The following is a 27,622-nucleotide window of genomic DNA, read 5'->3' as shown; positions in this document are numbered from 1 at the left end:
GCACCTAATTCGCATTTGACCCTACTTCGCAAATCAACAATTTTTTTTTCTTTAATCGTACTCGCTCCTTTCCTTCTAATGGGTCCTCCGCTTTCCTTCCCAGGTCTGCGACAACACATCCCTCACATACAAGTCGACATTTTATTACGCCTCGACCGACAGCGCTGTATTCGCATTCGATAAGACTCACGGTTTTACGGTGACTCTTGACAACTCGGAATCCTTCAGAAGAAAGGTAAGCTGCCTTCCCTTAGCCGTCTCCGAAGCTCACACAGCGCTTATGTCTTTCCTTTTCGAGTGAAGGTGTGACGAGCGCTGCGAAGTCTGACTTGAAATCTTTGTGCTGTGCCGCATGGATTGGACACGAATGCAGAGTGGTTCCTGCAGCACAGGGGATATAAGGCGGGATAGAAGATGATTGGCTTTGCGCTATTTTTGAACTGAAAATTCTTGAGGAAAGTTGGTGTTCGAGTGCCGTACAAACTGAGAGACCAAAGGCCTGACAACTTCATAGGAAGCTTACAATACACTCATCATCCTTTGACGAAGGGGAGACGTATATGATTTATTCTTCCTTTCCTAAGCACAGCGAAATGTCATTTCCAACTTCACTTGTTCATTGAGCAGCAAGCAGTAGTCAAGTTGAATTCCCAGCTTTTTCTAACTACATCACTTCAGGAATATAATTATATTCCTCATAAAGGAACTCTACCAACATGCCCTTAATTGTTATCATTGGGAAAGATATTGATCCCTGCAATATGGTGTTATTAGTGTTTTTTGAGTTGCCTGCATCATTAAGGAAAAGATACGATACCACTAGCCCTGCCTTTTCGTGTGTCACATTTGTTTTGAGGCAAAACGAACAACTGATAGTTCGGGTTAGCAAACTTGTTTTCTTTCTTTTTGCCTTGTTAATGTTCAGCCGGAAAATAATTTCACAGCGAAAGCTGTACAAATAATTTTTCTCGAGATTACTTCGTCGGTGGCCGCGTGAGCTGTGAGAGCAAGAAGTGAGACTGCCAAAGAGCTGTCCGATGAGCGGCGCTGCGTACCTGCTGTACTTTCTGCCCGTTACTGATGGTAAGAATCCGGCGATTTTATTGTTCAATAGAAATTTCGAGCGGTGTCACAAAGACTTAAAAGCGATACTCCGTGCAGCGATCTGATATTCACGGAAGCTCGCAAATCTGCGTTGCTATCACGCTCTGACACCCTCCAGTTCGAACTTCGTAAATTTTCGAATCAATTGGTGAACCTTCGCCTATGGCGTACAATAAAGCATTAGGCAGTTTTAGTTTCACGTACGTACACAGTTCACGTACGCAAACGTGAGGAGTTTACGTAGCATACGCGCATTTCGTTTCAAACCCTTTTAGTTGCACGTACGCCATCTACTGACAGATGCAGGCAGTGCTGTAGCCACACTAAGACAAGAAGAGTTAAAGCCAAGCCAGTCGAACTGAGCGTCGGAGCACTGCTTCGTTAGGGTTAACAGCTTGGAAACCGCCTTTATATCTGAAAAAAAAACAATACCTATTTCTCGCTTGAAACTTAATGCGAGGGTAAGAATGGACAAATCGAAGGCTAATACAACAGTTTAGAACACGACATCGCGTCGAGAGATTAGCCACGAAGCTGTTATCGTTTTGAAGCGGGCGGGCAGGGCGCCGCTGTTTGTCAACGCTACGTACTTGCGCAAACAACGCAAAGATCGCAACGTAAAAATCCGAATCTCACGCACATACGTGAGACTCGCGCATACCCTTTACGTTCTGCGCATGCGCACTGGTCACCCGTAAGAGCTCTACGTACGTGAAACAAATTATTAGCGTCCCGCATCGTGAACGTCCTCCGGTTAGAGATGGTTAGCGGCGTTCGCTCAGTGATTTCAACCCTTGGTTACCAAATTTCAGTATCAATGGGCACCTCGCACGAATGCGACGATCGTCCGACACTGGCGCTAGAATCATAAAGAGATTAGAGTTTGAAATGTAACTACACCCTTAGATGCTCACAGTGTATTAAATAATCAGGGTATAAAACACATGTAATCCGTCGCGGGAATAACTATTATGGCAATCCCCTTACATTAATGAGCCTCTTTTATTTCCGTATCTTGCGTTCAATATTATTGTGACCTTTCGCACTTCAATGCTTACTGATTTTGAATGTAATACAATGAAAATTACACTGTGACGCTTCCTGTCGCAGATTTGCGATACTTGGACAAACAACACGGACCTCCTGGCTGGTCTCGCTGTGTATGACGCAAACTATGATGGCGCGCTCAAGAACTGCACCACGTATAAGGGGGCCGCTTGGAGTTTTCTGCAACGGTTTAGCACCGCCCGAAATCTGCTCAATACGTGGGGAGCTAGCAAAGTTGGAAATTTCTCGGCAACATGCTACGCGCGTAAGTATAAGCACCTGCGATGGTTGACCCACTAAAAGACATTCTTTTTCGAACATGCTATAAGTATGGGCCATTCAAAACCAGGCCGTCCATCTCTCTGCTGAGAAAAAAATGCTTTATACGAACCCTTCGCGCCTTGAAGAGGATACAGAGTGCCAGAAAGTAGACGACAATCTGGACTCGTCATGAGCCATAAATGATTAATTTTTTTATGTTCCCTTCGTTCAACCCCCGGGGGACTAGACCAGCCAGGTTCGTCACATCGATGACTACCATCTCTGGCACATGAAGAGTTCAGCTTGTCGAGTGTTTTCTGAAACACTATCTCCGATTTGAGACGAGAAGGTCTCGTCCAAAGGATTTTTTTCTTCGAAAAAAAAAATGGCAGAGTGGGTACTAAACGACCATTTTGGTACCATTTTGAGAAAAAAAATTGTTAGGCGAGTAACAGTATGCAACTTTACAAAAAGTAATCGTGATGGTGTAGCACCCGGTTGCTGAAGATATCGGGACACGAAGGAAGAAATAAAAAAGAAAAAGAGTTAGACGAGCGCAGACTACATGCTAGGTGTCACAAACGCGAAAATTCATTCACTTTGATTGCCCACAGACACCCAGAAAAAAAGGTGCCTTCCTCGTCGTCTACAACTTCCTTCATTTGAAAATGAAAATTGGTTTTTGGGGAAAGGAAATGGCGCAGTTTCTGGCTCACATCTTGGCGGACACCTGAACCGTGCCGTAAGAGAGGGAATAAAGGAGGGAGTGAAAGAAGAAAGGAAGAAAGAAGTGTCGTAGTGGAGGTCTCCGGAATAATTTCGACCACTTGGGGATCTTTAACGTGCACTGATATCGCACAGCACACGAGTGCCTTTTGCGTTTCTCCTCCATCGAAACGCTGCCGCCGCGGTCGGGTTCGAACCCGGGTACTGCGGATCAGTAGCCGAATTCATTCATTGAACCTTCATTTATTCATGTTATTTTTTCACGATACCGCCCTCCTGCTATTTACGCGCCCGTTTCGCGGCCTTAAACGGAGTGATTCGAACCCAGGCCAGTTCGGAGTCTGTGGTCTCCATCATCATCATCATCATCATCATCATCATCAGCCTTACTACACCCACTGCAGGGCAAAGGCCTGTCCCATGTCTCTCCAATTAACCCTATCCTTTGCCAGCTGCATCCACCCTTTGCCTGCAAACTTCTTAATCTCATCCGCCCACCTAACCTTCTGCCGCCCCCTGCTACGCTTACTTTCTCTTGGAACCCACTCTGTTACCCTTAAAGACCAGCGGTTATCTTGCCTTCGCATTACATGCCCTGCCCAAGCCCATTTCTTTCTCTTGATTTCGACAAGGATGTCATTAACCCGTGTTTGTTCCCTCACCCACTCTGCCCGCTTCCGATCTCTTAACGTTACACCTATCATTTTTCTTTCCATGGCTACTACTACTACTACTACTACTACTACTACTACTACTACTACTACTACTACTACTACTACTTTAGACCACTCGACCATGGTCGTTTTGTGTGCTTCCAACTTGTGCGCAATCACACACACTATACATATACAAAATGCGCTGACCTATGTCCACTGGCATGCGAGGTTCACGTTTTTGAGTATCACTAATTCGTCAAGTACGGACAACCACTCACTGGAGAGTCTGTCTTAAGCGCTTCACATGTAAGCAAAGCTCTAATTGAAATTTCCTCGCGCTTACCGGTTCAGCGATCACCTCGAGGCTTCGAATTATGCGTCTGTTTTGTACTTTCAAATATCTTGCATGTTTGTGCTGCGTGGGAACAGTTCTGAAATGGGCGAGTTTGACTGGATAATTCGAGTGAGTGCAGCCTTATTGAGAATCTGGAATGCGTCGCGAGTTTGGTTTGAGGCTTTAGCAGAAAAGCGCTGGAATAAATAGAAACTGCAGAATATGCACAAGATTGGGGCTGAACTCGTCTCTACGCTTCAAGGGGAGCAGATTAACGCTGCCCAAGAGCACTGGCTGCCATTCATTAAAAACCTAGGCTGGCAGCACCTATCATCCGCCGTAGTTGTGCGGCGAACATGATACGCAGAGCGTTTGTTCGAAGGAGTTCCAAAAGTATAATTGTGGGGCATACCAAGGAAGTTCTCATGCGTACTAACAAAAGAGAAAGTGGTGACGTGGAACATCATTCACTGCGGAAAGGTTATGAGGTGATGGCTTTTTTTTTTTTGCCCGGCTAGTGTAGGGTTGTAAACGTGTATTCAATCCTAAAAGCAAGACTTAACTGCGGATGCAGTGAAAATGATATAGGTTTTAAAAAGCAGTTAAGCTGTAAATGCGAAAGTAGTTCTCGGAGTCACTTGCTCGGGTCACACTAAACGATGATGATTGGGAAAGGCGACATATGGATGTGACCTTACGGATTCTCCCAAATAGAAAATAAGAAGCCTCGAATCCGGCTAGCACTGATTTATAGTGTCTAAACACTTGCATGAAAACAAGTTTGTTAGAAATGAGGCTGAAAAGCGATAGCGACAGTTAAAGCAAAGGTGAAATGGTTTTTTGAGAATTTTAGGTTCTTCAAGAAATCCAACCTATGAAGCTTCAAGGTAAAGCATGCCAAGTATTTTTTCGCCAGCATTGAAAATTTTGACGTAATCGCCGATTAAACCGCAGCGATAGTCAGGCTTCTCCTCACTGCAATAGAGATGTACGGAGAAACTCGTGATGAAATCTTTGTTGCCGAAATTTAAGACGTCCGCTGCCTTCGCCCACGAGCTGCAGTGAGCCTTCCAAGACCACCAAACAATGCTTCATGGGCTTCACTGTCGGCGGTGTTGGTTTAATTCCTTGAAACAAACGTTTATTAGCTGTAAACGCAGCGCCGCTCTATGTGACGTCATCGTTGCGGTCTCTGCCCATCGCAGGCACGGAAGAGAAGCCTGACCAACAATGCGGATTTATTCTGCTATTACGTCAACATTTCAAATCTTAGCCCAAAAATACTTCACATGCTTTACCTCCGGGTGTCACACATTCTACCCCATTTAAACTCGTACAATTCTAAAATCTCTTCACCTGCCCTTTAAGGTACCTGATTAGCGGAATGAGATATGATTACATTTCACATTATACGCAGCTTCTGTTGCAATCCCAGGGTGTGTTTGCGTCAGTTTCTTTGCAATTGTCAGTGCATCAAGTGTCATATTACGATTACCAGCTGCAGTAGCAGGTACCTGCTGTGCTGTGGCGGTGACGACATTTGCTATGCCAACCTTTTTTTCCCCCGACTTCTGATATCGAGTCTCTTCCTTGCTGTCTCCAAAATATTCTCGACCAATCATTATTTGTCATCTGCCACGGTGAGCAGGTTTTGAGGAACTGCCAATGTTTCGTGACCTCTCTCAAACAATCAAGGTGTTTCGTCAGGGTAGGTTGGGATAATGTCACAAGACCACACGACATCTCTCGGTCAATGAGCGAGTTTCATCTCGGACAGTGGGGAGGGGGTGAGGGGGGGGGGGGTGTGTCAACTCTAATGGCATTGCATTAAAAGCAACGCACGCATCAGAGGAAGGTGAATAATATCGTAGTACGACACAGCAAGAAAGCAACATGGATAGTTAGATGAAAAGCGAGTTAAGGATTTTCAAGCTATAACTTCGGCCTAAATTATAACTTCCACTTTCCAGCTGTAACATTCAAGCTATACATTTTCCACTACACCATCTACACAGACTCCCAGGATTCGTGTCATTGAATCAAAAACACTCCCATCACACCTGTCCACGGAGCTCGAGGCCGCACTTGCGTCGCTGCACCCTTGCCCTCTATTCCTTCGATGGATCCCTGGGCGCTCGGGGATTGACGGCAATGAGCTGGTTAACCAGCTCGCCCGTGAAGCTCTTAAACGCTTGCCCGGGTACCGTTCAGCCCCTGGCCAAGGAACACGGAGGGCGGTTCGAGACGGTCCTTTCGCGCCACCATCAAAGAATATTACAAAGCACTACGCCTCGACCGTAACATCTACCCCGACCCTCATACGGTCTTTCTGTGCAGGAGGCTCACATCCTTCGACAGCTACAACTTAACGCACTTGTCACACCTGCAGGGCTTTATCTATACAAATTTCATCGTGATACTTCATGCCACAACGGCCCTGCCTTTTATGCCAACCTCTCCCACTGTCTATTCTCCTGCCCGGTTACTCTGCAATCAGATTTCTTTCCCACCCCCTCCCACGCACTGTCGGGACCTGGCTGCACAGGCTACGAGCCCGTACTACCACTACTACTACCACTACTACTAACACTACCACTACCACCACTACTACCACCATCACCACCACCACCACCACCACTACTACCACTACTACCACTACTACTACTACTACTACTACTACTACTACTACTACTACTACTACTACTACTACTACTACTACTACTACTACTAATACTACTACTACTATACGAGTGTGTATCCCTCCCATTACAACTGCTTTGCAGTGTCCGTGGCTATCTGGAAATAGACGAACACTAGACGTGCTAGAATAATTATGAGACAGTCGAATTAGAATCTGAGCGTCACGCGTTGACTAATCTGAAGATATTTCGCCCTGTCCAATCTCCTTCACTTTGATATGGATAAACAAATTTTCCTACTTTTTTTTTTGTCCAGCGCTAAAAACTTTTCATTTTTCCGGGGGAGAAACACCACTGCTGTGCAACGTAATATGTACAACGTTAAATCGATCCTTTTCGGTGATTATAAAATAAGCGCGAGAAACTGAAAAGAAAATGAAATAAAGAGATGCAGGCAACGTGGGCGCTCGAATTTCTTGCATCTCTTCGTACCGTTTTTTTCCTCGCTAATTTTGTGAGAAACTTACACCATGTGCCTGAAAAACCGGAGAAGCCGGGTAAATTTTATTTTTGGGTGTGCGAGTTGCCGTCTCCCATTTTGTTCTTGCTGCTTACATACCGCAAGTCACAAAGAGAAGTAAAAAGTTTAAAAATATCTAAATTCCAGAATAATTAATGCTAAGTCTACATTCTGTTCGCAGTGCCTCGCCTGAAGTAACGAAGATGCGCCGCCATACAGCCAGCCCTCCGGAATTTGCCTTGCGGACTCCCCCTGGTCTCGAATGGACTTTAGTTCATTCCTGAGCTCAATTATGTGTTCATAACGCTATCTTTCGTTTGCTTTTTAGTTATCTTGTATTTATTTTAATATTTGCGTAGACACTGATATAGGAAGTGTGCTTTTGGTCGTTACGTTTTCTCATTCATGGCACGGTTTTCCAAGTGTGGACCGGCTGCTGATGGCGCCATTGCGGACTTCCCGGTCATTACTGAAGATATAGACGCACAGAGGGCAAGCATCCACGCACAAGAGGAGCAGTATTGCGCAATGCACGCTCACGAATCAGCAGGGACGCTCGTGCAGGCACTTCTGATCGTCGTCGCCGGCGGCTAATCATGGTGACCGTTGATAAAGAGAGGAGCACCAGACACCGCTGTCGACACTCAATGCGGAATTGTTAATGTTTTACCAGTTTCTTATCAGAAGATGGGAAAAGGTGGACAGATGAGGTCGCAGGTGTGAACAGGGCACAAATAACGTCGTTCGTCTTGTATATGAAACTCCTGCAAGAACCCCTGCTCTGGTGACTGATCCGCAGCTTTATACAGGAAGAGGTTAAGCTGTCTGCCCATTTACGGCGATTTGGAGTATACGACAGAAAGCGACACAAGCGGTGCTCTACTGCGACTTTTTTTTTTCCAATGACGCTACATGTTCTAGCACCTGCATGGCATTTGCTTTATATAGGTGCTGCGGTCGCTTCGCCGAGCGCCTCCCATATTTTTACTTCTAAATCTCGAACGAAATTTCTTCAGACGAAACTTACTGACAAGTGTTCGAAGTATGTCACTAACACCACACTAAAATTTTGTCCCCCTTCCAGTGTCTTGCGTCCCTCCGCGCTTAATTATCCGCCAATATGAACTACATGCAACTTGCCCAACTCGCCATTCTTATACCTCACTAAAATCTTGGATGCCATTCCTTCTGAATAATCAATGATGATGATGAATTTTTTGTGTTGCAAGTGCATCTGGGGCCAAAGAGCGCCATGGCACAAGATATTTTCGTTTACTCATGTGGGATCCCAAATATTTCATCCTGAATAAGGTCAACACCAGGCCAGGGAAAGCTTGTACCCATTGTATCATTGGCGGGCACCAGGCGGCGCTGCGGATCGAATCCCGCACCACCTGCAGACGGGGCGGATGCCCAAACTGCTAGGTCACGGCTCCGGTAATAAACTACCAATAAAAGTTTACGTTTCACACCATACTTTTTTGTGGCATATGTAAATTAAGCTGGGATGAGACTTATTGGATCTTGCTTAGAGAGCATTTCTTCAGCGCTCAGAAAATACGATATTAAACTTGACTGTTCGAGACTTTAGAAACACTCTCTTTAGAAATCTCTCTTAGTGGCAACATCGGGAGGAGAGGTACGAGTTTTCAGATATGTCATCAGCATTTCTGTATGCTCACCAACAACAAAGTTTTGCCAATATTTCAAACAATGATTTTTTCATGGCTGGTACCACAATCAAAAGCACAAGTCTATTTGAATTTAAATCGCTGAAGAAAAATTCTACGGGAGCAATTTCATTGAAACAAGAAAGAGACGTAATGTATTGTTTCTTCAATACCCATACTTAGGAATCAGTTGTGTTGAACAACATATTGTACTTTTACGCAAAAATTGCGCTGCTTTTAGTAGATTTTAAGAAAAACAAGGCAATGAAAACTACTGGGCAGAATTTCAGTCGAGAATTTACAGCTGAGGCAAGCTGAATCTATTTTTTAAAATCGGTGGAAAATTTCGTAGCCACAGCTTTTAGTACAACTTCTCGACATCCGACTTTCCAAAACTATACTCAGTTTCGCCGCACCTCAGCAAAATGAGGCTTTTTTCGACAAACTTTCCAAAACTGGCGGCACGAGCACCAGAGGTGGCCAGTATAACAACTATTTGTATACAACCCAAACCGCGCTAGAAACCTCAGTCGTTACAGAATGGTAATAAATTTGCGGAAAGGTCAATTTGTCTTAAGCGTCTCTTTCACTAGCAGTTTGTATTCCTTTGGTACATGGCCCAGCAGGAGCATGCGAGGCCGATAGTGCTCCACGCTACCTCACGTTGATCAAGTAGCGCGGCAGAGTGTTCAGTCTAGCTGCCCATTCAGAACACTTTCACCATACTGACCATATGCTCGCATCCACGTTCCTCTTTGGTGTATTTTTACACCTCTCCCTCCATTCACCTCTTGATTTCATCTGACAATGCGGTTCAGGGTCACTCCTCATTTTTCCTAGCCAGATGCGGCTGCCTCCCCGCCTACCTCTGCGCGAAGGAGGCCGGCCAATGATAGGTTGTATCTGGGATTCCAAAAGACGAAGCACCGTAGTACTTTAATGTGAACACTGACAAGCTGGACAAACGCCTGAAAAGGTCGTACAGGCAGCTAAACGGCCATTTTTAACGCGACAGCGTTAAAGGCCCCGTTCTACAGAAAATGCGGTGTAGGCGTTGTGAGCGAAAAATTAATTTAAAGCAAATATATTGGTTGACATTTGAAAATATTTTGGTTCTCAATCTGTTGTTAGCTTTGGGGCTGGTTTAGGCAAATGCATTACCGAAATTCAATATCTTAGTTTCTCAGCGAAACGGAACACAGTCAAAGAAAAGAAGAAGGAAGAGAAGAAGGACGAACACAGCGCTGAAAAATTATGAGAGTGAATCAAGAATACCAACTTGACCAAGAACTAATTCGGCTGAAGTTCATTACCAAAGAATGATATCTAAAATTTAGGTCAAATCTCAATGAAGAACTCTTTCAGAAGATGCCGCAGAGAGGGCACTAGGAGGAAAGCTAATCTTGAAACGACCTTAAAACAACAATGAATTTAATGTTATCTACAAGCTATTCAGAAAGGAAATGAAATCACAATTATTGAATTCGATACTCACGAAATACTATGAATCAGGCTCCATAAAATGACAAAGCCCGCACGCGTCACGCGCGTCTCTATATTTTCCGGCGCACGCACAGAAGAAGAAGAACTGGGCCGCCGTCAGAACGATTTTTTTTATGCTCCCGACTCCGCATCCAAGCCTTTTAGTGACGCCAACCTGAACCTGACTTCTCCCACCGTTTGCCTAGGCTTCGTTAGATCTTCTTCGCACAGGAGAACGTATTCACACTGCAAAAACCGAGACGATGGGTAAGCCACCCGAAATGCATGAACACGCTGCCCGAAGTCATTTCAACCCGGGTCTGATTTTTCACTTACTGTTTCTTCTAACTGGTATTATTTAAAGCGGTTGCTTACTTCTGTCCCCAAAATTAACCACGGCGGCTGTAGGTCGCACCACATTCCATGCCCTAAAGAAGAATGTTAAGTTTGGCCACTCGAATACACTGTCGACAATGGAAACGTCTGCTGACGCTTGACAGCTCCTTATTAATCAATGTGGGCCTGGTTCGAGTGGGCATTGCTGTCAGTGTGGGCCTCAGGCTATGACTTTGGCTCGGAGCTCTAAAACGAGGCCCTAGACAGCGGTCTTAGGGTAGTGTCGGAGACTATCATTGAAGGTCAGGCTTTAGATTAGTCCTTTTGTCACCTCCCCTAGATTCTGGCCTTAGAGTAGGTGTTTAGAATTCTTCATTTGGAGATAGGCTTCGGAGTCGGGCCTTGAAGTCGGGATGAAATAGGGCGTGATTGGAACAGCATGACTGCTGCTGTTCTCTTGAGGGAGAGATGTGGAAGGCCTTGAAGATATTTAAGGACAGTACTCAACTATAGCCTGCTAGTATATCTCGAATAATGGTAATAAAGAAGGGCTCTCAGATCTGCGCCTTCATAGGTCGCAAACGCGGCGTTACTAATACCATTGAATGCAGACTAACGGGTGGACGGATCCTTCATATAGCCCTGTGGGTGTCGGAAAAAAAAAAACGTGTGACCATTAATGTTCGAGTTGCGATAGGAGAGTTTCCCCATCTTCCTAGTTCGCGCGCCTTCCACACCGTCTGATATGTTTCATGGAATGTTTCACACAATATATCGTGACAGTCGGCGTGATATTAGCGAGAAAGGTGTCAGCAGGCGGTTTACTTGGAAGCGACCCTCCAGTTGGGTCAAGCCTCACCACTTTCGATCCTGGTTGCTTTACACGCCCAACACAGGACGGATTTGTTATATATTGTTCGGGTTTCTTTGGTGTTTTCTTTTTGTTCCCTCAGCTGTCACGAGTGCTGAAATTAAATAAATTAGCTGCGCACAAGTCGTTCATTATTGCGGCCAATTGCGTCTGTATCTAACAGCTGTCGGCGGTGTCTATTCTTACTATACACTTTAAACTCAAAACAGTTTTTTTAGATATGAGAGCCATTAATTTAACGGTGATGTTCTCCATAAAGCGGCTTAGAAAAACAAATCTTAGCCACACGACGCGTCAGTGGTGGTACTTAGTACTAATTTTATTTTATCTTCTCTATGTTACCTTTTGGCTTTGTTTTCAGACGCAGTAGGGGCAGACATGTCGGCTAGTAAGTATTGTGCCCTTGAAGGCACCCACGGCTGTATAGCCGTAGAGTCCTGAGCCATGGCCACTGCTGCTCACTCTATACCAGCTAAGTTAGGATAGCCTTAGTAGCCAACGCTCTCACGCTAAAAGTGTTTCTTGCTGATGGCTGTTCAAGCCATTGAGGTAGTAACAGTAACGGCAGCGTGGGGTGTGTACAGAGGTCCGTCTGCACGGACAAAACGTGTGCGTCGCGCGTACCAGCGCTCTGTGGTGCATGGGGCGTCGAATTCATGGCCTTTCGAGTCGCTGGGTCGCGCTCTTTCCGAAGACGCCCTTTTTATGAGCGCGTTTGGAATGGGAATGTCTACCTACCGGGAACCGCATGCTGGAACACGTGCGAATGCTCGCGTCCGAATTAGACACAACTTAATCAGCGGTTTAGACTGCATGCTTGAGTCACGGTGTTCAGGTTTTAGAGGGCCCGAGGCACCGCTTGCGTGCGATGATCCTTGCGTCCTCACTCGGAATGGTTGAAGTGGCGCCAGTGTTGTTGCTTTATCATCTTGCTTAATTTCTTCGGAAAACGCCGGGAAGACAACGATTGGTAAAAAGCGAGATATTGACACGCAATGGACGGAATGCGCATGCCCAAGGAGGAGCTCGCGGATTTGGTTAGCAGCGGCCGATGGAGAAGATGCTGTCGTGACTCGGAGGCTGACGGAGAGCCAGCATGATGCTGAAAATTAGGCGGAGCCTGGGTAGCAGCGAGCACAACATAGTGGAGTATATGTTATGTCGAGGCCGTACAAAACGCAAAAATATGAGCAGCCGGCGATGTCGGTGAACGAGTATTTACGATAGACTTAACATAGTGGACGGAGAAAAACTGCACAAATACTCAAACTAGACGAGACATGGAAGAAAAAGTAGACACCATAAGCGCTGACTCGTTTAATTTGAGCTGTGTTTCATCGTGAATATCCAGCAACTTGCTAAAACTTCTGCTTTACACCAGGCATCTTCCATTCCCGATAACCCGACGAAGCATACATTGAGAGCATATGTCATAGTTTGGCTGAGATGTTCGATAACTTCGTTTGGGAATGATAGGCGACGATGAACTGATGGTCGGTGGAGGAAAGGACAATATCGTCAACAAATCTGGAGAGAAAGCAAATTTGAAATGAAGATATCTCTTCGGCTGGCCAACAATAAGTTTATTCTTGCATGATATCATGCCGTGCGATGGACGCTAGACTAATCAGTCTAATCAATCAATGCATCATATTATCCCGGAAATCTAGGACGACAAATGTAAGAAATTTGGAGCGAGAGGGACCCTCGACCGTATTATTTCGGAGTGTACGCACAATCCCCAGGCAGGGCAAATACAACAGATAGGAAAGACGCCTGGGAGACCTTGCTGCGAAGTACGCAACCTGAGCACCAGCTCCTTGCCGTACGACAGGCTGAAGAGGCTGCCTGAATTCAAGAAATCATGGCCAGCATCTAACGCAGCGACCCTGTCCACCACAATTTCTCCTGGCCCTCATCTCTCGACTGAAAAGGAGAGCCGCAAGGTAGGATGAGGTCGTCTTTTTTGTTGGACAATAAAGTCTTTTACTCACTGACTCCATTCCCTCTTTGCTAACTTCCACTGCAGATTTATTTACATCACCCTTGTTATCTCTCTCTAAACCCTAGGGCTTCAGGAAGAGTGACTGTGCCTGCAGCGACATCCGGATGGGTACCATCACATTTTAGTATGAGGTGTTCACCCCCTGACCTAGCTTAAAAGAGTAGGGCACTGCCTATGGAGTTATCATAGAAAGCTTCCTTTCTAATATCCCTTTTCTAGTATCGATATAGTTCTAAACTATGCTTCTTTTTCATTGAATTAATCCAATTTTACCTTCCGTGCTTTTACCTGTCGTTTAATGCTCTTTCTTTCTCCGTCCTCGTGTTCGACATACTTATTATTCAGTTTCCTAGTTATTTTCCACCATTTTGAGTCGACGCCCTTTCTGGAAAAAATTTAAATGCCTTAGCTGCCGACCTGTTTTCGTCCAATTTTCTCAGGCGTTCTTCATATAGTATTTTACTCTGAGCTTCCCGTGCTTCGAATGATTCAAGTCCATATCCCCTGTACTGCCTCGTTCGTGGTCTTGCCGTGGGCATCTGGTGCTAATCTTCCTACAGCTACATGATTTACTCCTAATCTCGACTGAACTTCTTCTCTTAAGCCCCTGCACCATTATGTTTGTGGCTTGGGAAGGCTATCTGCCGGCGCCTGACGCAAAGATCGTGGGCATGCAGACGCTTCAACAAGCTCGTTTCCGGGGATGCTCACGGCCCCATGTAATGGTGATGTGTTGCAGCAAGGCTGGTAGCGTAGACAATGTGTGGGCTGAAGACGAATGAGCGATGCCTTTACTGAAGAATATGTACAGATAGAGAGAGGATCGTGTGACCTGTGAGCAGAGTGCAGATGTTTGCTATAGACAAACTTATGGCCAGGCATTCTGCCTCTCTGGTGTTCGTGGTTGCGAGGGTTGCTGCTCCTATATCCAGGAAAGAGGCTGTGTGGATGCCTAGGAATTGTAAGTGTGGTGTTGCCTCGATATATGGGACCTCTTCCCTGGCGTTGTATAGTTTTGTGAGGTTGGATGCGCATGCATTCCTGCCACCTTTGTGGTGGTTTGGGTGTATGTTACGAAGCAGTAGTTTGAGCTGTAGGTTGCTTTGTACATGGGCAGTGAGGGTTGTTAGCATGGGCGCGGCGGTACATCGCGGGTTATAGCCCAGTGTCCTGATTTCCGCAAGTTGTTACCCCAGCTGTGGCAGTTAGGTGGTGTTAGCGTTTCGAGGTAGGTGTGGCGCTGCCTTGACAGCTGTTCGGTGTGCTTAGTCACTTGCGCATTAGTGAGGTTGTGATATCGTAGGCGGTATGACAAGCCACTGGTCATTAGAGCAACAACGATGCGCAATCGGTCGTTTTCCTTGAGCCCGTTATTTTGCTTGGATACGCGTCTGACGAGATGTGCTATTTGGCTTATTTGAGTCTGTGGGAGATGTATGATGTTCGTCGTCCTGGTGTCTTCCTGGGTGTGTAGGCCAAATAATCGTAGTTTTTTTTTTCTCTTAGTATGGCTGTGTTGTGAAGGCTTATTTAAATGACAGTTGCGTGAATGCGCGGTTTAATGATAAGCAGTTCGGATTTAGTTGGCGAGCGGCTAAGAGCGAGAGATTGTGTGCTTTGTACGGTGTTGGTTGCTCTTTGTAAGGTGGCCTGTACATGACCTGATGCTCCAGTGATACATCAGTCTAATGTCATCGGCATATATTGTGTGGTGGAGATTAGGATTATTTGCATGTAGGTCGATCAGCCAGCGGAGTGATGGCGAAGTTGAATAGCAGCGGTGATACCGTACTGCTCTAACTCATCGATTATGACTTGCAGTTCACCTCCTCGGTAACTCAGCAAAGCAATGTCATCAGTGAATCGCTGATTATTTAAGTATTCTTCATTAACTCTTATCCCCACTGTTCCCAATTCAGTCCTCGGAATACCTCCTGTAAACAGGCGGTGAATAGCATTGGCGAGATCGTGTCTCCTTGTCTGACGCCCTTCCTTATTGGAACTTTATTGCTGACCTTATGGAGGACTATGGTAGCTGTGCAGCTGCTATATATAACTTCCAGTATTTTGACATAGGGCTTTCCTACACCATTATTACGCAATGCCTGTATGCTTGCCGAGGTATCCCCCTGAGTCGAATGCTTTCTCGTAATGAGTGAAAGCTATATATAGCGGTTTGTTATATTCTGTACACTTCTCTATCATCTGATTGATAGTGGGAATATGATCAATTGTGGAATATCCTTTACGAAAGCCTGTCTGACCATTTGGTTGGTTAAAGTCTAAGGTTGCCCTGACTATATTAGCGATTACCTTCTTAAATACCTTGTAGGCAAGGGACAGTAATCTGATCGGTCTGGAATTTTTCTAGTTCTTAGCGTCTCCTTTTTTAGGAGGACTTAAGAGAATGTTTGCGTTCTTCTAAGATTCTGGTACGGTCGAGGTCATAAGGCATTGCGTATAAAGGGTGGCTAGTTTTTCTGACACAATCTTCCCTCTATTCTTCATCACATCTGCTGTTACCTGATCCTCATCAGCTGCTTTCCCCCTTTGCATTGCTTCTAAGGCTTTCTTACTTACTCTTGTGTTACTGACGGGATGACACATCGCTGTGCGTCACTTTCTCATTAACGTTCTGATTACGTTGACTACTCTGTAAATTTTTGTCCGAAGCCACGAACTCCGAATTGCGCGTTTGTTGTTCTACCGAATAAGCTACAGTGACGGCTGTCAAATGTCTGCTTTCGGGGGTATTTCTGTTTACGTGCGATCTAACCTTCAAAGTGTTCACCAGCGCCACCCTCGTCCATAAGCGGAGGATGTAGTACATTCTGTATTACCGCTGGTGTGACGTGGAACGTCATTGAAAGGCAAGGACGGAAGCTATGTAAGGACCCTCTTGTGTTTCCTATGGCATCAAGGCTGCCAGAACCGAGGGCCTTGTAGCACGATATGGTCGATTATATTTATCTATGAAGCTAGTTGGGGACATACGACGGAGGTTGTCTAGAGACATCGCTTTCGCAGGTTTTTGGTACAACGTGTTTCCCCTGTTGTGGTATGGTGCCTGCCTTCTAGTGTTAGTTGTATTACCGCATGAGCTGTTTCATAGAGGTGTAATCCATGTTGGAACAAGCTGATAGGAGATTTTGTCAGGTCAGGGGGTTGTGTTGCGGGTAATGCAGGCCATGGCAGTCTTTGCCACGGCTACGGTGATATCTTCGTCAGGGTGTGGGTGGTTTGGTGGTGGGCATCCCGGTGTTGTCGTAGCTTGGAGGGGAGGTGCTACGTATTTCTGTTGTAGGTATTGCAACCTATCCACTCCTTGCTTGGAGGCGGTGTGTATTAGTTTCTGCGTGCGGTCAGCCGTTTGTCGTTTGGTGGTTGGGAGTCGATGAGAGTGCGGAAGATGTTCCATGTTTGGTGCTCAACGTGCTTTGTAGTGGGCAACAAAGTCCTCTCCCGTTGGAATTGGTTAACGTTCCTGCGTATTCAGCTGCTTATGTTGTAACCTGTTCTATGCGCTTCTGCAGCTTTTTATTGTGCCGTTCACGCTTTCGTCGTTTCATCAAATTCCTTCTGGCTTCGAATATGTGTAGGAGATGAATGGCAATTTCTGTAGTTTGTATACGTTTGGTGTGGTGTTGTAGTTCGTCTTGAATTTGGTTAATCCACGCGTCCCGAGGGCAGTCTTCTGGGCTCGATGCGTTCTGGCCTAGGTGTTCTCGGAATGCTTCCCCGTTGATGAGGTGTTTTGTGCGGGGTTCGATACCCAGTGCCGGCGGGTACTCACCGGTGATACAATGGGTACAAGCATCCCTTGCCTGGCGCTCGGCTTCTTTGGGGTGAAATGCTTGGAAATGGGATTTTCACACCACCTTGAGAAAAAAAAAGCCACAAGTGGGCTACTACTGCACGAGACATACTTAAGGTTGCTTGACGGCAGAACTTATCTCTGATCCGTCAATGCAACGATTTAATCTCCAAGCTACCGGTTAGTAGCGTTTTGTGTTAAGTTGTATTTGCGCTTGTGTTATGTGGTGATCACTGCCCAGAATGTCTGGTAGAACCTCTTGGGAGATGATATTGAGAGTGCCGGTAAATGTGAGATCCGGTATGGCGTCTCTTATCACGCTATTCCCCATCAGCGCAGGCGTATGGGGGTCAGTCAGGAGTGTGAGAGAATGTTTCATGCATGCACCACGTAACCGAGTTCCTTTGGGCGTGTTTTGGGGGACACCCCCATGCTGTATGTCCTGCACTGAAGTCTCCCCCGAGTACTATGTGCGCTCCACGCTGTGCGTTTGAAATCTGCGAGTACGTGTTGGAGCCCCTGGCCGGCAGCTCGGGGGAGGGGGGGGGGAGGTATAAGCGATGAAGAAAAGAAGCTGGATGTATGGTGCTGGAGCGAGCATCTCTATGGATGTGCGTTTTATTGTTTGATCCCCGAGCATATGTTCGACAGTTGTAAGGGCATATTTCACCAGGATTTCCGTGCGTGTCGATTGTGTGGCTGTAGCTGTGGCTGTAGTCGCAGTACCTGTAGGGCATTAATGTCTGGTAGGGTGATGTAGTTCTGCATGAATGCTTGGAGGGGTGCTCGTTTGTGTCATAGCTATGACAGTTCCACTGCAATATTGTGATGGTTGGCGTCTTCTTTTGCGTTCTTAGCCCGACCCATTGTCTGTGTTGTTGAGGTCCGGGCGTGCTACTGGGAGGTATAAGCAACCCCTCTGGGCTTCTCCGAGAGTATCTGAAATTACGACGGCAGGTCAGATGGCGAATGAGTTAGTGCGGCTTGTCACTGTTACAGCTATTTGTTGTTGGAATTTGGCCTGCATGGTACCTAGATGTCTCATTTTCTGTCTGTGCTGTAGATATTCTTGCTATACCTATTCTTTGATTTTCTCGAGTCCTGCGTCAGCGTGTGGTTAAACTAGCTGTGTTGCCTCACTGATGATTTATAATCTGCATTGCTCAGATTGGTTTTTAAGTTTTTTTGACAGGTGGATGTTAAGGGGGAGCCAGGGTGGATAGATCAAACAATCTTTGGGAAGGCATGGAACCCTAATGGAGGTTGGCTTAGTCGAAGTATAGAAGCAGTAGCCTGAGCCACTTTGTAAAAAAACACGAAGGCGTACGAAACTGTCAGATGAGAAAAGTTGAAGATGTCGCCAGAAACTTTCTACCAGCCTGCCACTGGATGAATAAGTGAAAAGGCAGAAAAACTATCTCTTTTCAGATGACATGTCGAACTGTTATTCGAAACTAATGTTTATTTGACTGGTGTGGGATGCACCGCAGACGGTAGTAAACGAATCCCGAAGGTGACAGGGATCATTTACGCGGTTAATCATCTGCAGTCGCATGTTAGCCATGTAATGGGTGACGTCATATGTAATAAATAAGAAAGTTGCGGCCCGAGGACAGAGCTGAAATCATAAGCTGCAGGGCCAGCCCTCTTCTAAGAGACTCACTGGGAAAAATAAGAGTAAAAGCAAGCAGGAGTCCTCTTAACCTGGTTAAGGTCATTTAGCATAGGTTTAAATTTGCAGTGAAGTTTAAAATGGAGTGCGGTGTAAAGAGCTTCCAAAAAAACTTAAAATACACCAATCCTGCACTCACCTAATGGGGCTACCGTGCCAAATCCAAAGCCGCGTCATATTTTAGAAAGTAGAGTATTTCATTCTAGACGAAATTTTATGTGATTGACGTGCTTTAAGATCGTGTAAGGCTGCGATGATAATAAAACTGGCCTGCAGTTCAAGAAATGTTGCTTGTCACCAAATTCGTTTAGTGGGAGCATTGTTACTATAATGATGATAGAGGAAGGGCAGCTTCAAGGGATGAGGTCTACGACTGGTAGATATTTCGAGGACTATATAGAATAACGAACCAGGAACGGATTACTACTAGGTTTCAGTAGGGTGCATTTGTTAATTATGTAAGTTGAATAAAAAGCTTACAAAGCCATCCTTATTACAACATCACCGATTGATTTGAAAGAAACAATTTCGTGAATTTGTGTAATGAGGTTGCTATCACAAACTGGCTGAAAGTACTTTTTTTCGAAAGCAGCTGAAACTATCACCCGAACTTTTATTACGAAATTGCGTATTTTGAAGAAAGCGGATGAAGAAACACGGGGTAAAATAGAATAACAAATAATAAGGAGATAGTTCTTAGCAAGTCGTACAAAAAAAAATGCGGAACGTTTGCCGGGGTGCAAGTCGATAAGACGGCGATGACGACGAAGCTGGCAGTGGCGCGGGACGGAGCGCTCGCGTTAGGCCAGCCGCCATTAAAAATCATCTCACTGCCATCGTTCATCTCGCCTCATTCTTCGGCTGGTCGCCACGTAACATTTGGTGGAGGTGCGGGGTTTCGTCCCCATCCTGGTGCTGCAGCCTCGGCGTCCTCCGTCAGCCGTGGTCGTCGGCGGTGAGTTCCTGATCCGCACCGCCCGGCCGTGCCCCAGCCTGCCAAGACCGAACCGACCTCGCCGCTCCCCCCAGCCCCGTCCCCCGACTTGATCACAAAACATGACGACGCTGCCACGACCTGGCCCTATGACCCGAACGTGACCCGAGACGCTGCGCCGCAGCTGCAGCCGGGGGGGGGGGGGGGGGGGGGGGGGGCCTCTGTGTTGAGTGTACTGCCTCATTAGAAGCGGGTTAATGTTCAAAAGCTTTCCTTACCGAAGTTCATTAGAAGTTTTAGTAGCAGGTCTGCATTGGCTATTTTGCTTACTTTGTGCCTTAAGCCTAAGGCATTTAGTAGAGATTTTGATACTAGGAAAGGGGACAATATTAGGGCTGGTTTTTCTTGAGCTTTGGAACGTATCACATGATATTTAGAAAAAGTATTTTTATTCTTTGCAGGAAATCTACTGTGACTTCGGTCCACCTTCTTTTGTCGGTGTCATGAGATTTTGAGGAATTGGAAACGACAAAATGGATACGTTGTTCGGCCACGGTGCCTACCGCCCACCATGGACCCCAACAAGCGGACGGCGCAGGAACTTGGCAGAAAGCCCGGCCCACAACGGAAGCCTAAGGGAGTTGGTGACGGCTCACTTGCCACATAATCCGTAAATGCTAATCCGTAAACGTTGTTGGAAGATAACGTTGTTTGATTGCGTCCCATATTTCAGTGGTTTTCTATCTCTTCTGCACTGTTAAGAAAGTGCTTACATTGCCTGGTATCATGCAATAAAAGTTCAGTTGTAAGTTGCCGCCCGTCCTGTTTGTCTCCCTGCCTCCGTGTCTGTTTAGCGCGATGTGGCAAGTGGCCCTGCCCACGCCAATTCTACACTCACTATAGCCAAATATTACAAAGCGCAGGACAGTGTGCCACGCAAGGTTAACCCTAGTCGCCATGAAAAAGGAAAAACCAAGAAAGGAGTACGAGCCAGGAGAGTTGTAAGAGACAGGAAGCTGAAAGATGCAGGGGACGTCAGGAAAAGGCGACTGCCGATTTCGACCCGGTTGGATCAGGCCGTAGGTGCCGTCTTCAGGAAGCTGGGGATAAATTGATGTGTTGCCTCTGCCGATCCTCTTTTCCCCGAACACGGCTGAGCCACCCTCGGCTAAGCGTGGGTGCTCGGGTCAGTTTATGTGCGGGTTAGTCGAAGTATTAGGTTGGTTCGTAGAGCTTCGATAAGTTCGGACACAGTATTGCAGGTGCCCGTTGCGAGTTAGTGATTTGTGCTCTCAGTTGCAGGCAGAGTGCTGAGGTAGTCGCCTTTCCTATAAGAACATCAGCGTTTTGATGTGCAATTGGTAGGAAAGCTGATAACTGAAACGGCCAGTGATTACGGCGTCTGCCAAATTAAGAAAAAAGATCTTTTTTTCAAAGCTGTGCCCCCGCATCACCAATCAAGGAACAAAGAAAAGTGGTTGTGACAAGAAGCGCGCTAGGCCCTTTGCAGGATGCGCCGTCGGAGTTGTCTACGAAATACCACTGACTTGTGGAAAAAAGTACGTAGGCCAGACTGGACACTGCTTGAACGATCGTGCACGGGAACATAGATTATAGCTAACAACGGGGGAGGGATCTACTTTGGCTAAGCATTCCCTGTCCTGCAGTGACTGTCGGCCACGGCTGAATGAGATTAGAGTTCTGGGCACGAGTCGCGATACAATCACACGCCCGCCGCGGTGGCTCAGTGCTTATGGTGCTCGGCTGGTGACCCGAAAGACGCGGGTTCGATCCCAGCCGCGGCGGTCTTTTGGGCGTAAACGGCAGCACCCTACCTATAGAACAGTGTGCAGAACAATTCAATAGCCACTTCTCACAAGTTTTTACGAACGAATTGCCCATTTACAACCCACTGCTGCTTCCTGAGGCCGATATTCAGATTCCCTTTTCACCCATTCACATATCTGCGCTTGGCGTGGCTCGTTGCAGTTGAACGCCTACCTCACCACACTGGCCCAGGACCCGATGGTATCAACGCGAAACTGTTAAAAATTACCTGCCAGCGCACAGCTTTACTGCTATCTCTTATTTTCCAACAGTCACTCGATACGACATTTGTGCCAGAAGAGTGGAGGTCCGCTTATGTCATCCCGGCATTTAAATCTGGAGACAGATCCGTTCCTACCAATTACAGGCCAATTTCTCTAACCTCGATATGTTGCAAGGTACTCTAATACATAATATACACTAACATTATGACTCATCTTAACCAGAACAACTTGCTTCATAACAACCAACATGGCTTCCGCAAACATTTATCGTGTCAGACACAGTTATTTGAGTTAATAACGGACCTTCATCAAGCAATCGACTCTTCCCTCCACATTGACTCCATCTTTATTGATTTCTCTAAAGCCTTTGATCGCGTGCCTCATAACCGCCTGATGATAAAGATACGCAAGCTGCAGCTGGATCAACGTACTACGCAGTGGATCAACGCATTTCTAACAAACCGCTTCCAGTCAGTTAAGTTCGGGAGCTTCTCATCAAGACGTACAGGTGCTGCTTCAGGAGTACCCCAGGGTTTGGTGTTGGTTCCACTGCTTTTCTTCATATTGTTACGGGGATGTTACGGCGGTAAGTCTATATGGCGGCTGCTCTGAGAAGGCCAGCACTCAGCTCAGAACCGAGCGCCCAGCTACCAACTGTCAACGTCGTCGTCGTTCCGCGCACCGCCACTTCTTCGTTCATGATTCGTCCACTTGTAACACTATCCCCCTCGGCTGAAGGCAACGTCCCGGTGCGTGTTAGGCGTGCGATATCGATGGTGGGTGATAGGGCTTGAGGCGAGCTACATGAACGACTTCGGACTTCAGTGGAGCGGACGTCGACTTTGGGTGCAACGGCGTGATTTCATACGTTACGTCGGTCACTGCCCGTAATACACGATAAGGACCTGTGTAGCGCAGCAGAAGTTTTTCACATAACCCCACACGACGGGATGGGAGCCACAGCAGGACGAAAGATCCGGCAGGGTATTGCACATCACGGTGCAGGCCATCGTAGCGGTGTTTTTGAGCCTCTTGGGAGGCGGAGAGCTTGTGTCGAGCAACCTGGCGGGCGGCGTCTGCTCGGGCGATAGCGTCACGCGCATATGTAGTGACAGGGCCAGCTGTGGGCAGCAGAGTGTCGAAGGGCAGTAAGGGGTCTCGTCCAAAGAGAAGATAGAAGGGCGAGTAACCAGCGGTATCATGGCGCGAAGAGTTGTAGGCGAAGGTGACAAAAGGCAAGCTTATGTCCCAGTCCCGGTGGTCGTCGGATACGTACATGGCGAGCATGTCTGTCAGCGTGCGGTTGAGACGCTCCGTAAGGCCGTTCGTCTGAGGATGATAAGCAGTGGTGAACTTGTGACGAACGGAGCACGAACGAAGGATTTCGTCAACAACTCGGGAAAGGAAGCAGCGGCCACGGTCGGTAAGGAGTTGACGGGGAGCGCCATGGTGTAATATGACGTCGTGCAGAAGGAAGTCAGCGACGTCAGTGGCGCAGCTGGTTGGAATGGCACGAGTGATCACGTACCGCGTGGCATAATCGGTGGCGACGGCAATCCACTTGTTCCCCGTGGCGGACTCCGGGAAGGGCCCAAGTAAATCTAGCCCAACACGAGAAAACGGGTCGGTCGGGATGGGGATCGGCTGCAGGTGTCCAGACGGCAGGACAGCGGGCTTCTTTCGGCGCTGACAGACGTCGCAAGCGGCGACGTAGCGTTGGACGGAGCGGTACAGACCAGGCCAGAAGAAACGCCGGCGCACGCGGTCGTACGTACGGGAGACACCAAGATGACCAGCCGTAGGTGCGTCATGCAGTTGTTCGAGGATAGTGGACCGTAGGTGGCGGGGAACAACGAGCAAGTGCTCAGCGCCATCAGGTCGCATGTTGCGGCGGTACAGCGTGTTCCCGTCCAGCAAAAACCGGGCCAGAGAAGTGTCGCGGCGGTCGGTGCTGAGGCGGTCGATGAGAGAGGTGAGGGTGGGGTCCAAGCGCTGTTCGTCGGCAATGTGGGAGAGGTCGGAGATGGAGAGGACACAGGCATCCGACTCACAGTCTGTAGAAGGAGGATGGACGGGATAGCGGGACAGGCAGTCTGCATCTTGATGGAGGCGACCGGACTTGTGAACCACGGAAAAGGTGTATTCTTGCAATCGCAATGCTCACCGGCCAAGACGGCCAGTAGGGTCCTTGAGAGATGAGAGCCAACACAGGGCGTGGTGGTCGGTTATAACAGTGAATGGGCGGCCGAACAAGTATGTGCGGAATTTTCCAATGGCCCAAACAAGAGCCAGGCACTCGCGTTCTGTGATGGAGTAATTCTTCTCGGCGGAAGAAAGAAGACGGCTGGCGTACGCAATCACGCAGTGCTGGCCGCGTTGTCGCTGAGCAAGGATGGCGCCAATTCCGTGACCACTGGCATCGGTGCGAAGTTCAGTCGGGGCAGACGGGTTGAAATGGGCCAATACAGGAGGGTTGGTGAGGACGGCGATAAGGCTGGAGAATGCAGTAGCCTGCTCTGGGCCCCAGGAAAAAGGAACGCCTTTCTGCAACAGATTGGTGAGAGGGCGAGCGACGGCTGCGAAGTTCGGGACGAACCGGCGAAAGTAGGAACAGAGACCGATGAAGCTGCGGACATCACTGGGCGAGCGGGGACAGGGAAAAGCACTGACGGCACGAACTTTATCAGGGTCAGGTTGTATGCCACTCGCATTCACCAAATGGCCGAGGACTTTGAGTTCGCGGCGGCCGAAAGTACATTTTTTTTAGTTGAGTTGAAGACCGGCGCGGCGGAAAAGTGCCAAGATGGACGAAAGGCGAAGCAGGTGGGTTTCAAAAGAGGGCGAGAAAACAATTACATCATCTAAGTAACAAAGGCAGGTCGTCCACTTGAAGCCCCGGAGTAACGAGTCCATCATCCGTTCAAATGTGGCAGGGGCGTTACAAAGGCCGAAGGGCATGACCTTAAAATGGTAAAGGCCATCAGGGGTGACGAAAGCTGTTTTCTCGCGGTCTCTTGCGTCAACAGAGATTTGCCAATACACGCTACGAAGGTCGATGGAAGAAAAGTAGCGGGCGCCATGTAAACAATCCAGGGCATCGTCTATGCGCGGAAGGGGATAGACGTCTTTCTTCGTGACCTTGTTGGGATGACGATAGTCGACGCAAAACCGCCATGTTTGGTCTTTCTTTTTCACGAGCACGACAGGAGATGCCCAAGGGCTGTTTGAAGGCTCGATGATATCGTTGGCCAACATCTTGTCCACCTCCCGCTGGATGATCTGGCGCTCTGGTAGCGACACACGATAAGGCCTCCGGTATATAGGTCTGGCATCGCCGGTGTCAATGCGGTGAGTCACTACCGACGTTTGACCCAGAGGAGCAGAAGCGAAGTCAAAAATGTCGGAGTAGGACACCAAAAGGTTGTGAAGATCCTGTGCATGCTCGGTGCTCAGGTCAGAAGCAATCATCGCAGAAATGGATTGCGGAACGTTGGCCGGGATGTCGGCCGCTTGAGAGACAGTAGAAGGCGGTCCAGGTGAGAGAGCAGTGACGGTACAGTCGGTGAGAGAAGACAAAGTAGCAAGCGATATGCCTGCAGGAAGAACTTGTGGTGACAAGCTGAAGTTGAGGACAGGAAGGGAGGTGCTATTCTTGGTGACGGTCCCGATGAGGTGCGGAAGAACAACATTGCGGGAGAGAACGACATCGGCGAGTGGACAGGCAAGATAATCCCCATCAGGAACCGCAGGAAATGGGGACATAGGCAGATAAACGGCAGAGTGGGGGGCAGGCGAGCGTACTCGGTGGAGCGAAGGCGGGGCGTGGAGCTTGAGGGTGTGTCGGCTGAGCTGAGAGGCAGGTCCAATCGTAGAAGGCCGCTGGAGCAGTCGATAAGGGCAGAGTGAGCGGTTAGAAAGTCTCGACCAAGGATCACATTGTGAGGGCAGTGTTCGAGGACGGTGAACAAAACTGGGATGTGACGATCGGCAAGAGTGACGCGGGCAGTGCACAGGCCAGTGACGGCAGCAGTGCAGCCATCGGCAACGCGAACGGTGGGCGAAGCGGCAGGGGTCTGAACTTTTTTGAGGCGACGGCAAAAGGATGAGCTAAGAACCGAGGCTTGGGCACCAGTGTCAATGGGGGCAGAAACAGGAACACCGTCCACAAAAACGTCGAGCAGATTACAGGGCGAAAGCTGGGTCAGTAGAGGATTTTCAGGTCGGGGCACCAATGCAGCATCACCTCCGGGAGCTGCACTGGCTAGTTTCCCGCGAAGCGGCCTGCAGAGGACGGTGAGTAACTGCGGTGCGGAAGAGGTGAGCGGGAACGGTGGGCTGTTGGGGAGAGAGAGCGGCTGGTTCTACGAGGAGGCGGTGTGGACTCGGCGCTGGGTGGGTCATTCCGAGGCGTGAAGCGACGGGGTCCATAGTCATAACGGCGGTCGACGTAGGGCAAAGGTCGGGGAGGTGCGGACCAACGGCTGCGGCAGTGGCGGGAGATGTGGCCTATGCGCGAGCACGTAAAGCAGATCGGCCGGTCGTCAGGGGTACGCCACTCATCCGGATTGCGATACCTTGTGTAACGTGGGACGAAGGTGTTGCGGGCCGTAGCAGTAGCGACCACGGGAGAGATGGGGCTCGCACTCCGAGGTTCGACGGGACGATGGCTGGAGGGCATGCCCAAGTTGGCGACCTCCTGGCGGACGACAGCTTGAATAAGGGATATTGTGGCCAGGGTGTTGTCCGACAAGGTCGCGTTGGGCGTAACAGGAGCCAGCGCCTCCAGTTCACGGCGCACGATGCGAGTCACGTTGTCGGGGTTGGAAGGCTGCCTTAGTGTCGGCAGATCCTCGAACGTGGAACTGGCAGCTGTGTTAGGCAGGCGGTCGAAGCGGTGTGCAATGCGCCGGTGCTTGGCCTGCTCGAAGCGTCGACACACCTGCAGAACGGAGTCAACCGTAGAGCAGTCCCGGCATAGAAGAAGGTGGAAGGCATCGTCGGCAATGCCTTTAAGAATGTGGCCTACTTTATCGTCTTCGGTCATGTTGGGATCGACCTTTCGGCACAGTGCCAAGACGTCCTGAATGTATGTAATATATGACTCAGTGGCCGTTTGGGCGCGAGCTGCAAGTTCTTTTTTGGCAGCAAGCTGACGGCCAACTGGTTTTCCAAACAGGTCGCGGAGCTTTTGCTTGCAGGCATCCCACGTGGCAATCTCTTCTTCGTGGGTTTCGAACCAGACGCGTGCGGTGCCGGCGAGATAAAATATTACATTGGCCAGCATCAGCGTGGCGTCCCACCTGTTGTGCTGGCTAACACGCTCATAAAGCGAGAGCCAGTCCTCGACGTCCACGCCATCTGTACCGCAGGATGTGCCCGGGTCGCGAGGGTGGGCTACGACGACAGTCGACAGTTGGCGTGGCAGGCGCAGACGGAGGGGCCGGGTCGGTAGTCATCTCGCCGGTTCGGCCCGTCGTCTCGTCGGCTCGTCGGGTCGTCG

At 48.3% G+C, this 27,622-nt stretch overlaps 1 long non-coding RNA gene across 1 annotated transcript; it reads left to right on the top strand.

Annotated features, from left to right (window-relative positions):
* The first annotated feature begins 101 nt into the window (after positions 1 to 101).
* LOC144111451 (uncharacterized) lies at positions 102 to 7,734 on the top strand. Its single transcript, XR_013310049.1, has 3 exons — positions 102 to 235; positions 2,215 to 2,416; positions 7,469 to 7,734. It is a non-coding gene; the product is annotated as an uncharacterized LOC144111451 (long non-coding RNA).
* The last annotated feature ends 19,888 nt before the right edge of the window (positions 7,735 to 27,622 follow it).

The sequence above is a fragment of the Amblyomma americanum genome, chromosome 11 (assembly GCF_052857255.1).
Source record: "Amblyomma americanum isolate KBUSLIRL-KWMA chromosome 11, ASM5285725v1, whole genome shotgun sequence".
Taxonomy (NCBI): Eukaryota; Metazoa; Arthropoda; class Arachnida; order Ixodida; family Ixodidae; genus Amblyomma; species Amblyomma americanum.
This window is presented reverse-complemented; position numbering and strand designations above follow the sequence as displayed.